This window comes from Microtus ochrogaster, chromosome 22 (genome assembly GCF_000317375.1).
Source record: "Microtus ochrogaster isolate Prairie Vole_2 chromosome 22, MicOch1.0, whole genome shotgun sequence".
Classification (NCBI taxonomy): domain Eukaryota; kingdom Metazoa; phylum Chordata; class Mammalia; order Rodentia; family Cricetidae; genus Microtus; species Microtus ochrogaster.
Window position 1 is genome coordinate 14303514 of NC_022023.1, and position 13481 is coordinate 14316994.

A 13481-nucleotide genomic window follows, 5' to 3' on the forward strand; every position below is an offset into this window, starting at 1 on the left:
CACACACACACACACACACACACACACACACACACACACACACACAGTTGGGGGGGGGTACATTGTATGCAGAGATAAATAGGAAGGTCACAAAGCAAACAGAAAACACACCTTGACAGAAAACTCTTGGGAAGAAAGCTGCTCACTCTGATGAAAGAACAGGGACTTAGGTTAAAGTTCCTACTGTACTTGTAGGCTTGGTAACTCTCTGCATAGCAGTCCCCAGATCCCTATATGTCGAGTTTTCTTTCCTGCTGTTGCTTGCACTGAAAGACAAAAAGGCCATTGAGTCCTCCTAACATATGGGTAAAATTTTTAAAAATATTTTCCTAGAAAACATACATCACATCATTCCTACATGCTAACCACATCAACATAAGAAGTATATTATAAACCCCACTTGCCTAGCTACTGCTACTGAAAGTTTCCACAGGCCTGAACGATAAATCTCACCAAAAGGGTCTGTAACAGCTAGACAGGGACACATGCCCTCTACAAGTTCAAAGTCAACAAATGGGGCAAGGTGCAAGTGGTCAGTGTATGTGTGTTCATGCCAGAGTACTATACTCAGTAGGATCTCTTAAACTTTTGTAAAGAAATCAATAACATCTAACATTGTGGGACTCAGCTATGTTCTTTATGTAAATGTTTATTCTCATCCCTATATAGTATGCTCCATGGCATAAAAGATTATCTCATGTTGATGGGGGTTTTGGAATTTTCTTATCTATGACTTCTACAAATACAGTTGTTGGGAATATTATGTAACTTTTGGTTAACATGCATTCATACTTTGGCTCAGTACATACCTAAGAGTAGAAAAATTGGATCATGGTATGTGGATATTCAACTTCAGCAGAGACCACCAGTTTCCCAAAGCAAATACAAATGCTTACATGTTCCTAGAAGCATAAGTCTCAGGCTATTCCTTTATTCTCCCTACACTGGGCTAAATGATGGCTCCAAAGATACCCATACCCTAACCTCTGAAACCCTATTTCCCAAATAGAGTAAGAATCTGAGGCCATCTCATCCTTGATTAACCAGGTAAGCCTTAAAAGAGAGAGACACAGCAAGCTCTAAGATGTTCAGCAGCACTTTCATTTCTGATTTCTGGACTCTAAAATCAAAAGAATTATTTTTCTTTGCTTTTTACTACTTTCCTTCTATTTAATGTCCTTGTGCCCCCATGCCTTACTGCTTCACCATCACTGGCACTAGCACTAGCACAGCAGAGGGCATCAGCATGCTGACTGGCTACTGGGCATCCTCTTCTGTCTTCACTGTCTTTTCTGTTGGATGATTCCCCGCCCCCAATTTTGCCTACTATGTGCCCTTTTCCATTTTTAATGCAGCTTAATTCTATAAGCTGATGCTTTGAATGTGTGTTCCCTGGCTGGTGGCAGTGCTTTAGGATGTTGTGGAACCTTTAGGAAGCTGGGCCTGCGGAACAGATTTCTGGGGGCAAGCCTTTGAAGGTGATACGAAGTCCCTCATCCTGGGCTTACACTCTTTGCTTCCTGGTTTGCTGTGAAACAAGGGGCCTCTAACACCCTCTTTAATAACATGGACTTCCCTACCATGCTGGACTGAGTCATCTGAAACTGTGAGCCAAAACAGATTTTTCTTCCTGAAACTTCTTCCTGTCAGATATCTCATCACAGTGAGCTAAGTTAACAATGCCCTCGTATTGTTGGGTGCTATTTAATAAGCTATTGTCTATTTCAAGATCATGAAGATATTCCATACTTTTCTTCTAGATTTTGTTATTTTATCTCTTATTGGTGATTTATATGGACTCACCTTTTAAAATGTAAAATAAGGCAGGACTGAGATTCATGCTTTAGGCATACATAACTACCTCAAAGACACTACTAAAAAGACCATTCATTCCTTGCTGTGAGACACTATCAGCCTGTCCATATGCTTGTCACTTTGGGGAAGCTGGCTGCCACATCATCAAGACAGACCTATGTGGTAATCAGTTGGACCTCCAGCAACATGCTCTCAAAATTGATATTGACTCTACTACTTTTCTTCAACAAATAAGTCAGTACTTACATACATAAAATCACTCAATACCCCCTATATACAAAAGGCAGGAAAATCCACTCAGAGCTCTCCAGTGGCTGCCTCATTTAGACTTTCATATGCTTTTCAAAACAACACACATACATACACACACAAAACCCCAAATATAAAATGTGATCTGCAATACACAAGATCCATGCCTATAAGCCCTCTCATTTCCTCCTCTTTGACCTTCAAGTTTTTAAGCCATCCAACTACCACTTCCAGGCAGTCAGAGCCAAGGAGTGGCTTTCTCTCTTTCCTCACAGCCAACTTAGTCTACAGTCTTTGTGAATGACTGGCTTGCTTAAATTCTTCAGTAACATCTTTTTCTAAACCTCTTGGAATTTTGTACAATGACTTTATTATAGATGCAGATACTTTAGGATTCAACCTAACCATTCTGGCCACTACTGGCTACAGTCTATCCTCTAAACCAAGCGTGCAAAGCCAACCTGGTTTCCCTGAGACCTTTTCTGAGTTTAGGAGATCAAAACTACTTTCATGATAATAACAACTTATAGCCCTAGGTAGTATTATGTACCTGTACTTCTTGGTACTGAAAAGCTGGAGCAATAGGATCACTTCCACTTAAATTCAAAGGCAGCCTACACAACATAGAGAAAACCCCATTTCAAAAAAAAAAAAAATACCAAGTGTAGCACAGAGATAGTATAACAGTACTGGGAAGGCCGAGGCAAGATCAGACAGCAAGTTCCAGCACAGGCAGGCTGCCTTGTCTCAAACAATAAAACAAAGCGTGCGTCTTTTTCTGTGTCGGCATCTGCGCCGGCAGTAGAAGAGAGGATGAAACAGCTGACACCTTAGCAGTGGCACTGAGCTGTGTCAGAAGTGAGTAAACATTTGATCCCTAACCCTTAACATGAAAAAACAGCTCTCTTTAAAACATTCTTCATTTTATGTTCTCAAGGCTCTCCTAGCCCAGGCAGGCCTATGCAACAATTTAGCTTCACATTTAATCTTGCTACCATCCGCCTCCGAAGTGCTAGAATTGCAGGCATGTGCTACTACTCCAAAACTGTTGCTGGAGATGGAACCCTGGGCTTCGTGCATACTGGGCAACCACTCTTCCAACTTCACTATATCCAGAACCCCTGGAAAGGTCTTACCTCTTCTTAAAAGTTAATCTTGTAGTGGCTAGAGAGAAGGCTAGCTGTTTGGGCATGTTTCTCTGACGGAAACCATTACAGAAAACCATAACCAATCGAAATGCAGAATTGTGAAGTCCCAGTGGGTACACCTGTAAAACCTTCCTGCCCCTAAAAACTCAAGGAACATTGTAGAAGACAGAGCAGAAAGACTAAAGAGCTAGAATAGTTTTATCGGCGGTGAACTCCCACAGGGATCGCTGGCAGTCACCGCAACGTGAGAAACTGTATTAGAGGGTCTCAGGATTAGAAAGTTGAAAACCACTAAATTAAAAAACCAGAGAGTTTGTCGTGATTCCTAGTAATGTCAAAAGCTAAACCCATAAAGTCTCCATGACTCCCCAGATACGAACTGAATAAGGATGACAACAATGGACATGCCAGAAGGCCTCAACCCTACACAAAGAACTATAGGATGACAACAATGGACATGCCAGAAGGCCTCAACCCTACACAAAGAACTATAGGCAACTAGGAAATGGTGAGAGTAGGGCAAACAGGCTTCCCTAAGAGAGCACACCAGTTGGTTACTGGATATCACATGGCCAGCTCTGAAACCAGAAATACAAGAAATACCATATACACCAAACAGGCTTTATTTAGGAATGAATAAGTGTGTGTGTGTGTGTGTGTGTGTGTGTGTGTGTAGAAAACAACTATCAATGAAGAGGCCATAAATTTGAAAAAGCAAGGTGAGGAGTAATGTGGGAGGGTTTGAAGGAAAGGACAAGGAGAAATGATGTAATTACATCACAGTCTGAAAAATAAAAGGGAAAAAGTGCATTGTTCTTTTTTAAAGACTTATTTATTTTATGCATATAAAGGTATATATTTATATAAGACTATACCACATGCATGTCTGGTGCTTGTAAAGATCAGGAGAGGATGTTGAATCTCCTGTAACTTAGAGTTCAGTATGGCTGTGAGCCACTGTAGTGGTCTGAGTCAGAGTATGGCCCATAGTCTCATACTTGGATGCTTAATCACCAGGAACTGACACTATTTGAAAGGGTTAGAAAGACTAAGAAGTGCGTCATTGGGGGTGGGCTTTGAGGCTTAAAAGCGCATGCCAGGCCCAGTTTGTCTGTCTCTGCCTCTTTCTTGGCCTTTGATCAGCTACTGTTCTAGTACCATGTTTGCCTCTATGTTTCCATGCAGCCCACCAAGATGACAATGCACTAAACCTCAGAAACTGTGCGGTACCCACTTAAATGTTTTCTTTTACAAGAGTTGCATTGGTCATGGTGTCTCTTCACAGAAGAACAGGGACTAAATTAGCCAGCATATGGGACTAGTAGGAACTGAATCTGAGTAGTTTGCAAGAGCAGCAAGATTTTAACCACTGAGCTATCTCTCCATCCCAAAACAGGAGTTCCTAATAAAACAGTAAAATTATTGACTTTATTAAATCTTTGTACAGATTCTGCTTTACTTCCCTTTAACCCTTCCTTTATAAGATTTCTGGGATAATGGCACATTGGAATAAAGCCTTCCTCATAGTTTCCTGCCCATATGACACAGATAAAAGTCACCTTTGGACAGAGTTAAGTTCCATGACTCCCTTTTTAGAGAACAGGCCTGCTGGGGGACAGACACCTACAACCCCAGAGGGATTGTTACAGCACAGATGCCTATCATCAGCAGTGGTGCCCTTCAGATCAACTGACAGATGAAGGATACACAAATAACCTGTCAGTGAGGACAGAAAGAATGGAGACAGAAAAGGGAAACACCAAATTCAATATACAAACCACTTTCCCCTAGAGTTATATCTGAAAATACACTAGACTGATGTTGGCAAACTTTTCCTCTAATCACTAACAATAAATATCAGGCTTTGTGGGCCATATGGTCTCTACTGCAACTCTCAAGTTCTACCTTGGTATTACAAAGAAGTCACACACAAAAGATAATTAATGAGTGTGTTAACAATAAAAGTTAACCGAGAAGTATTTAGTTAGTGGACCAGGGTCTGCCAATTCCTGACTCAGGTACAGTGTATCCAGCAGGCACTCAAGAAAAACCCAGAATACTTTCAAAACTTGTTTGGTTAGAAATGTTACTAGGAAAGACACAGCAAGACTCCTTGACAGCAAACCACTTTTTCTTTTTTGTTACAGCTTTATTCAAGAATGATATACTGACCGGTGCTGCCTACTCTTCTGCTGGTCATTATAATGGAAATTTTATGCCACAGCTTCTACTTGCAAGGATCAATGTAGAAAGATGAGAATGTGGCTCTATGGTAGGTCATTGGTAAGTATGGGTTCAATCAACAAGGGCAGATATTAATGTTTGATGTTCATGCACCTAAAAAGACAATCTACCTTCAAAATTAAAACATCCACAAAAACCACAAAGTCCTAACAAGTAACCAAAAAATTTAGGAATATAATCATTTTAACTTCACAGAGGTAAGACAAAAAAGAAGAGCACAGTGGCTGAGAAGAGTGGCAGAGCTCCTGCTGGCATGCACAGGCTCTAGATCTGGTCCCCAGCACCATAAAACAAGCAGGTAAACAACAACATTCCTGGCATTTCCAGAGGCTGATTTTTTTTTTCCAGCAAACATGCAGTCAATTGAAGTAAGGCTAACAAATATCCCGAGAAGACGCCTGACTACGAGTCACTGCAGAACAATTAGATAAGCAAGGCCAACTTCATATACAGGGCAACGGTAAAAAGAACAGACTAACTTAATTTTAACGCCAGCTTTGATTATGACACTGTCTACTAATGCTGAACCCAGACTCCTCACATGGAGGTAGGTGTGATACCTGTTTTTTCTACAGGGAATTATTTCATCTTACAATTAGACGGAGCCTTAACGAGCACTGCTCACCACATACTGCCATTCTCTTATGTATTTCATGTTGCTTTGAAAAGAATTCAGTGATAAAAACGGATGCTGCATGACATCACAGTAGGTAAAAGTGGCTGTTAAAGGAAAACAGTAGGGAAAAGACAAGTCAGATGGTATCTGTGGTTGCTAATCTTCACTGTCAACTTGACTGGATTTAGAATCACCTCACATATACCTCTCAGAGTATCTATTACAAGGGTATTTTAGTGGAAGAAAAACCTACCCTGAAAGTGGGTGGAGCCATTGCATGGATCCCAGATTGCATAAAAAGGAAAAGAAGCAAACAGAGCTCCAGCACTTAAAGCTTTCTGCTTCCTGCCTATGGATACAATCTGACAACTGCTCCACAGATTTATCATCATAACTGTTCCCTTGAACTGTCAGTCAACACAAACCCCTCCTTAACTAACTTGCTTTTGTCAATTTCTATAGATCATAAAACAAAGCATTCATCCATTCCTTCATTGATTCAATGTGTATTGATGCAGAGGCTAGCCCTGCTCCAGTAGATGGCCCTAAACCCTTGCACATACTGGTGGTACTAGCGGACTGAGGTGAGTTTATAAAAATAAAAGACACATGGGTGAGATGGCTGGTTCAAGTACTGTTCTTCAGTTTGGTTCCCAACAGCCACATCAGACAGCTCACTACTGCCTGTAACTCCAATGCTCTCTTCTGGTCTCTATGGGCACCTGTGAGCCTGTGCACATACCCATACAATGACAAGCAACACACACTTGAGAAATAAAATAAGCTACTGATGGTGAGGTACATGGAACTAGAAGGGAACAGCTGTGTAGAATGGAAGGCGTTGGAAGGGGGGGAGTATAAGCGGATTGATAATTTACTTTCTCTTTTTGGAAGATGGGATTTTGAGACAGGGTTTCTCTGTGTAACAGTCCTGGCTGTCCTGGAACTCCTTTTGTAGAAGAGGCTGGCCTCAAACTCACTGAAATCTGTCTGCCTCTGCCTCCCAAGTAAAGGTGTGCATCACCACTGCCCAGCAATAATTTTTTTCTTAAAATATTAAAGTTAAATAAAAATGTAAACTTATATATGCGGTGGTTTGGCACTATGACAGCACGTGTGACCCGTGTGAAAGAAGTGTGTCAACTGGGAGTGGGCTTTAGGGTTTCAAATGTGTAAGCCAGGCCCCCTGTGTGTCTCTCTTCCCGCTGCCTGCCAATCCAGATGTAGAACTCTCAGCTACTCTCCAGCACCATGTGTGCTTGTGTGCTTCCATGCTTCCTGCCATGATAATGGACTACCCCACTGAATGTATTCAAGCCCCAATTCAATGCCTTCTTTTAGAAGACTTTTTCATGGTCTTGGTGTCTCATCATAGCAATAGTAGCCCTAAGACTATATTACCTTTATTTGTATTTTCTTTTTTTTAATATTTATTTATTTATTATGTGTACAGCATTCCTTCCAATGTGTGCCCCGCATGCCAGAAGGGGGCGCCAGGTCTCATTATAGATGGCTATGAGCCACCATGTGGTTGCTGGGAATCGAAATTACTCAGGAGAAACACTTTAACCTTCGCCCAGATAACACGAGAGCACTCCATACTGCTTATACATAGAAAACAATGATATGATCAACAATGCCTATTAAATAAAACACAGGACTCTAGGCTTGTTTTCAGGCATTATTTTCCCAACTACACATCTATAATATCATAACTAACTTCAGATAACAGCCAATCTATCAGGAGCCAGAATTATAAAAATTTTTAAAATACAACAATGTGCAGTTTCTGTGAACCTCATCACTTAGGTAATTACCTATCAGGTTTATGTGGTCAAAATACGCTTTGTTCCACCAAGTATGCAGCATGAGGGGGCCAGAATGCACCACAAAACTGCTCCAAGTTCAAAAGTGCCTTTTTGGTACTTTTACAAATGTCTGATTTCAACCAAAGATTTTATTTGAACAAAGGAGTTCAAATAGCTAAAAATGCATTTGGTAGCACTATTCTATGTCCCTAAGAGTCAACCCATAACAACAACAGGTCAAGCAAAGGGAAGGTCCGTCATCAACAGCTTAGAGCATAATAGCACCATCAGACCAATTAGACAGCCACCCTAAGTTTCTCAATGGAGATGTTTTTCATTTAACAGTTTACCAATCCATCCTACATTTTTCGAACTTTACCCCCAGATTAAAAACTGGAGCCAGGCTTGGTTGTGCAAGTCTATAAACTCAGCACTTAGGTGGCTAATAGGCTAACAGGAAAGTCAGGGCTCGTGAACCTGCTACCCCCCTTGAAAGAAAAAAAAAAATGACCAGAGACATAAAACTCTTGCCTAAAGTCCAAATCTTTTGTGTGTGCATATGGGGGTGGGGGTGGGGGGGTGGGGGTAGGAATTACCAAAAACTGAAAAATCGAAATTATATCACTAACCAAATACTGTAGGACACAACATCACATATCCCTTCCTCCCCCACATATCCCTTTCTCAATCATCTAGCAGTTACACATTGCTCAATGTGCTCCTACTAACATTCTGATAGTCTGCATTACCTACAGTGCTTAGGTCTTGCCAAATTCCTGATAACAGAGGAAATGCCTACGAACAAGCTACCTATAACCCAGGCAGAGGAGACAGGACAGCAGATATGGAAAGCTATCACTGCACTGTATAGAAGCATGGAAAGAAGGGGTAAAACCATCTGGCTGACATTTATTTATTTGTTTGTTTTTCAAGACAGGGTTTCTCTACGTAGCTTTGGTACCTGTCCTGGCACTTGCTCTGTAGACCAGGCTGGCCCCAAACTCACAGAGATTCATCTGGCTCTGCCTCCCAGGTCCTGGGATTAAAGATGTGCACCACCACCACCTGGCTCGTCTGACTATTAATAGTAATTTCTAGGATGTGAAACCAGGACAGACTGACTCTATAGTGTTGGCACTTAACCATGGCCACTGGCTCTCCCGTAGGCAAGAAGTTCATTTTAATCATGCTGTGTAATAAATGCAGAAGCCAAAGAGGCCAAAAGAATGTATACCTCTGGGTAAGAGAGTGGCTCAACAAGTGTACAGCCTTCCTGGTAAGGTAATCGGGCCGGGCAGCCAAAGAAGAACGTGCACATCCCCCACAAAGACCTGCTGTTGAAGTAGACAGCTAGGCTACTGCACTGCCTGCACATTCTTGACAAGACTACTACAGAGCAGAGATTCACTTCAGAGTGGCAGATACCAGAACTAAACCTGCCACCCATTTGCCTAGTTACTTGGCTCCCACAGCCTTCTCGTTATCAGGCATCCCTTTCCTATAGTCTCCTTTCTGCCTAATCTGACCGTGAGTTCGTCCCAAAGACTTCTTTCATTTCGAGTTTTCTTTATTTCTGACTCTAAAAAGAGAAGAAAGTGTTGGATTCCTGTGTGTGTCTGTGTGTTTAAAGACCAGTGCCAAACTGATCTTAGCTTCACAAGTCAGTGCCAAACATTTGGTTAGAGAGTAAAAATACCCGTTCAATAACCCAGAGCACCAGTTAAGTGAGGCCTGTCATCCTTAACCAAAGGATCACAGCATCAGCCCTGAGCTCCTCAGACTCCACATCTGTGTATCGCCTGACCAGAGCGGGCAGACAGAAGTCTTCACCTTTCAAAAAAATATCTATAATCAGTGTGCATCTCCTTGTTCCCTGCTTTGAAGTATAGTCCATTTGTGACAGCAAAGAGAAAGTGACTCATATTAAATGCAAATACACCAAGCAAACAGCCTGTACTGCTCCATGCCTCACCACAGCTAACTGTAACCACCCTGCTCCATCTCACGCTTCCGGTCATTCACACACACCGCACAGTCTTCTAAAGAGAAGAGAATCCAAGTTAGAGTCTCATTCTGAAAACCACCACCACCACCACCAACAAATCAGAGAAAGGTGACTTCCTGAGAGCATTCTTGAGGTGATAACTTTAGGAAAAGAGAATCCCTTTTTTACCGTCACTATGAATTGATTCTGCCCAGTACTTTAACAGTAAAGTATGTTAAAACATTTCAAACTTCATTTATGAAATAAGCATTCCTTTACTTTCAAGCAATGCTCTTTCTACATTATTAAATTATCAGGGACAATTTTCCATACTAATATCAAATTCCTAAAAAAAATTTATGGTTGGCTGGAATTAACTCTAAAATAAATAGCAATCTAAAAGATCATAATCTCTCTCTCCACAAGAAAATTAGTCATGCAGAGTATAACTTAAAGATGTGTAGTCACCAGCATTGTGTTACTGCGAACAGTATTTTATGACTAAATACCTACTATCCACTCCACCCTCAAATCCTACCCAACAGAAAAACGAGGCTTTAAAGTCTTAGCATGCTGACTTAAGTGTATCTTCATGTTCTTTAGAGTTTTTTAAAAGTTAATTTCTATGTCCACTTACATAAAATTACAGGCTTAAGTCTCTACTCACACAGTTGAGGTTGATGAGCAAACAGCTGTCTTGTGTCTTGAAACAGACATTAGCTTCCTGCCTTCCCTATCCTCATAAGCAGCTACTTAAAGTTTGAGTTTTATGCAAGAAAACATTTTAAAGCCTCCAGTGTTTGACTGCAGCAGACTTCAGACTCATTCCTGTAACACATTTAACATGAAACAGAGTTGAGAGAGTTAAAACTTATCATGTCATTTCATTACATTTTAATCATCTAAAAGTTTGAGGAATGCTTTCATTATTTCATGGACACAAAAAAAGGGGTGTTGAGACTAATAAATGTACAAATATTAATTAACCATAATGTACCAATTCTACACAGGGAGATAGGCTTAGATGAGCAAGAGTTACTTTTTATAATCATTTAACCCAAAGTTAAACTAGATATTCTTCAATTTTTCTAAAGCTTGGCAATTTATTTAGAATAACTGCCACATCTTTACAAGTGGTGAATGAAAGGCCTTCAGTGCTCCAGAGACAGAGGTCCTAGTCCTTTTCTGACAGCAGGAGGAGCTAGCTACACTTCTGACATTGCTGTAAAACCTGCAGAACAGGTCCCCAGGCCCTACAGTACATATACCACAGCTATAGGTTAAACAAATGAGAGAAGGCTTCTCTGGAAAATAAGAATACATTTCTGCAAGAATTATGTAATCCTACTCAAACTAAACTTTGAAAGCAAAACACAAAACCAAAATGTTTAGAAATTAGGAAGTAATTACAGTTATGATAAACTTCTATCTCCATTTCATTAATGTATACTTAGATAGCCATGACATTTTACACTGCAGAAACAAATAAAGACTTTAGTTAGCAGATTCCATTTATATTAAAACAATTATACTCCTAGATAAAAATGCTGTATTATTTGAAATTCTGAAGCAGGGACTAATAAGATGAGTCAGCCGGTAAGGGCCCTTGCAGCCAAGCCTGAAGACTTGAGTTTGTTTCCTAGAATCTTCTGATGGAAAAAAAGCTGACTCAGGTTGTTCTTGGACCTCCATGTGCATGCCATGGCACATATGTACCCCTCTTCCACCTGCGCCCTCCATAATAAATAAATTATTGTAAGAAAACTGATCACTTGGGAGGCAGAGGCAGGCGGATCTCTGTGAGTTCGAGGCCAACCTGGTCTACAAAGGGAGTTCCAGGACAGGCTCCAAAGCTACAGAGAAACCCTGTCTCGAAAAAAAAGAAAAAAAGAAAAAAAAAAAGAAAACTGATGCAGAGTACTGTTAATGGTATTATTGCCCATACATTTATCCAATCTATTTAAAATTCTGGACACATTGCTGTGACAGACAGCTACATACAGGGACAGATTTTAGGTTTAGATGGCTCAATGTTTTTCTTTCTTATTGGCAATAAAAGACAAATAAATTTCAATAAATTTCAATAAAATTGTCCTTGAAAATCCAGATAACTATCTCCCTTCTATATGCACATGGCTTCAATGCATCTATTCTGCTCTCATTAGCTATAGTAAAGTTTAGGACAAGCTTTACTACTTCATGAATACAGGATAAATACTTAACATGACTTTTAAAAGTACAAGAAACAACTTTACAAGAATTACAGTAACTAATGCTAAAATACTGCATATGCTATTTTATAAAGATAACTAAATGAGTTCATTCAAAGCAAATGCTTCTTTATAATCTACTTATATAAACACAAATGATCTGAGAAAAACATTTCACAAAGTTTGTAACTTCCTAGAAAACCTTCCACAGAAGTTTTACAGACATGCACTATCCTCCTTCCAACAAGTCTCTTGTACAATGCACACTCTTCACAGACTATGGAACTAGGCCTGGATCTTTCTCCTCAACTCAGTGCTTTTCAGCCTCAGGTGAGATTAGATAAAAGGCCACAGTGATCCACTCTATTTATAGCAAGCTATGTCTGGAACTGTCTCTCATATAGTCAAATACAACACTACTAAATTAGCTTTATCAGAAAGATGGCAGGATGGCTATAAATTTAGGAAAGCCATCTCTTCGAAGGAAGCAATTATGGGAAACTAGAGGGAACACCCTCAAGGGGGAAAAAGAAACACAACTGAAATGCTGTCAACAGAGAGGAAAGAAGCAGAGGGTTAAAGCTGGTGGCTGAAGGCTACCTGAAGGTTGCTATACACTGAATCTCAAGGTGCAGTCCACAGGTGACTTAGCACACCTGGAAATTAACTGACGAGGAGGACCCGAGCGGATCTCCTACTAATCAAATTATCAAAATTTATCCCTAACGAAGACATAGGGGAACACATGCCTCCTGATGTGGAACGCCAAGAAGCTCATACCACAGACTGACATTCCTGACACACGAATGAGCCTGATTTGACAGATAGTCTACAATAAAGTTTGCCACCCACTTCAATAGCATCAAAGTCTGTAAATAAAAGAAAATGAAGAAAAGTCCCTAATAACATGAATAAGAAAAAAAGAGATGTGGCAGGAAATGGCAGTGAGTGGTCCAGATCAGATTTCATGGACATTACTGGAGCTGGATATGGTGGTCCATGCCTAAACCCCTAGCACCTAGGAACTAATGCAGGAAGACTGTCATGATTTTGAAGCTAGTCTGGGTTTCAGAGTGAGACCAGGTCTCAAAAGACTAAATGAAAAAATAAAGTACCTCAAACAATCATTAAGAAAACTAGTGAAAATTTAATATACAGTGTATAGCAGACAATTGGACAATATTTATGTCATATTATATTAATCTGGTAACAGTAATGTCCTTAGGAAGAACATATGCGGTCCATATGCTAAAAGAATACAAGGTCACATTGTAATGCACACAAGTCAATTCTCGAGCATCAGGAAAACACTAATTGCTCTGCAAAAACAGGACTTGAGCGGTGGAGGCGCACGCCTTTAATCCCAGCACTCGGGAAGCAGAGGCAGGTGGATCTCTGTGAGTTCGA

General features: G+C 40.4%; 1 protein-coding gene across 5 annotated transcripts in view; it reads right to left on the minus strand.

Annotated features, from left to right (window-relative positions):
* Zfand6 (zinc finger AN1-type containing 6) overlaps positions 1-13481 on the minus strand; it is a 54340-nt gene that overhangs the window by 22380 nt on the left and 18479 nt on the right. For 3 of the 5 annotated variants that reach the window (XM_013350193.1, XM_026784327.1, XM_005357694.2), the window contains exons 2-3: positions 10532-10692; positions 112-266 (exon numbers count right to left, since the gene is read on the minus strand). The exons of 1 other annotated variant lie outside the window; for it this stretch is intronic. The gene's annotated coding sequence lies outside the window, so the exon portion shown is untranslated. The remainder of the gene's footprint in view (positions 1-111; positions 267-10531; positions 10693-13481) is intronic. One more of the 5 variants, XM_005357696.3, reaches the window with a different exon arrangement.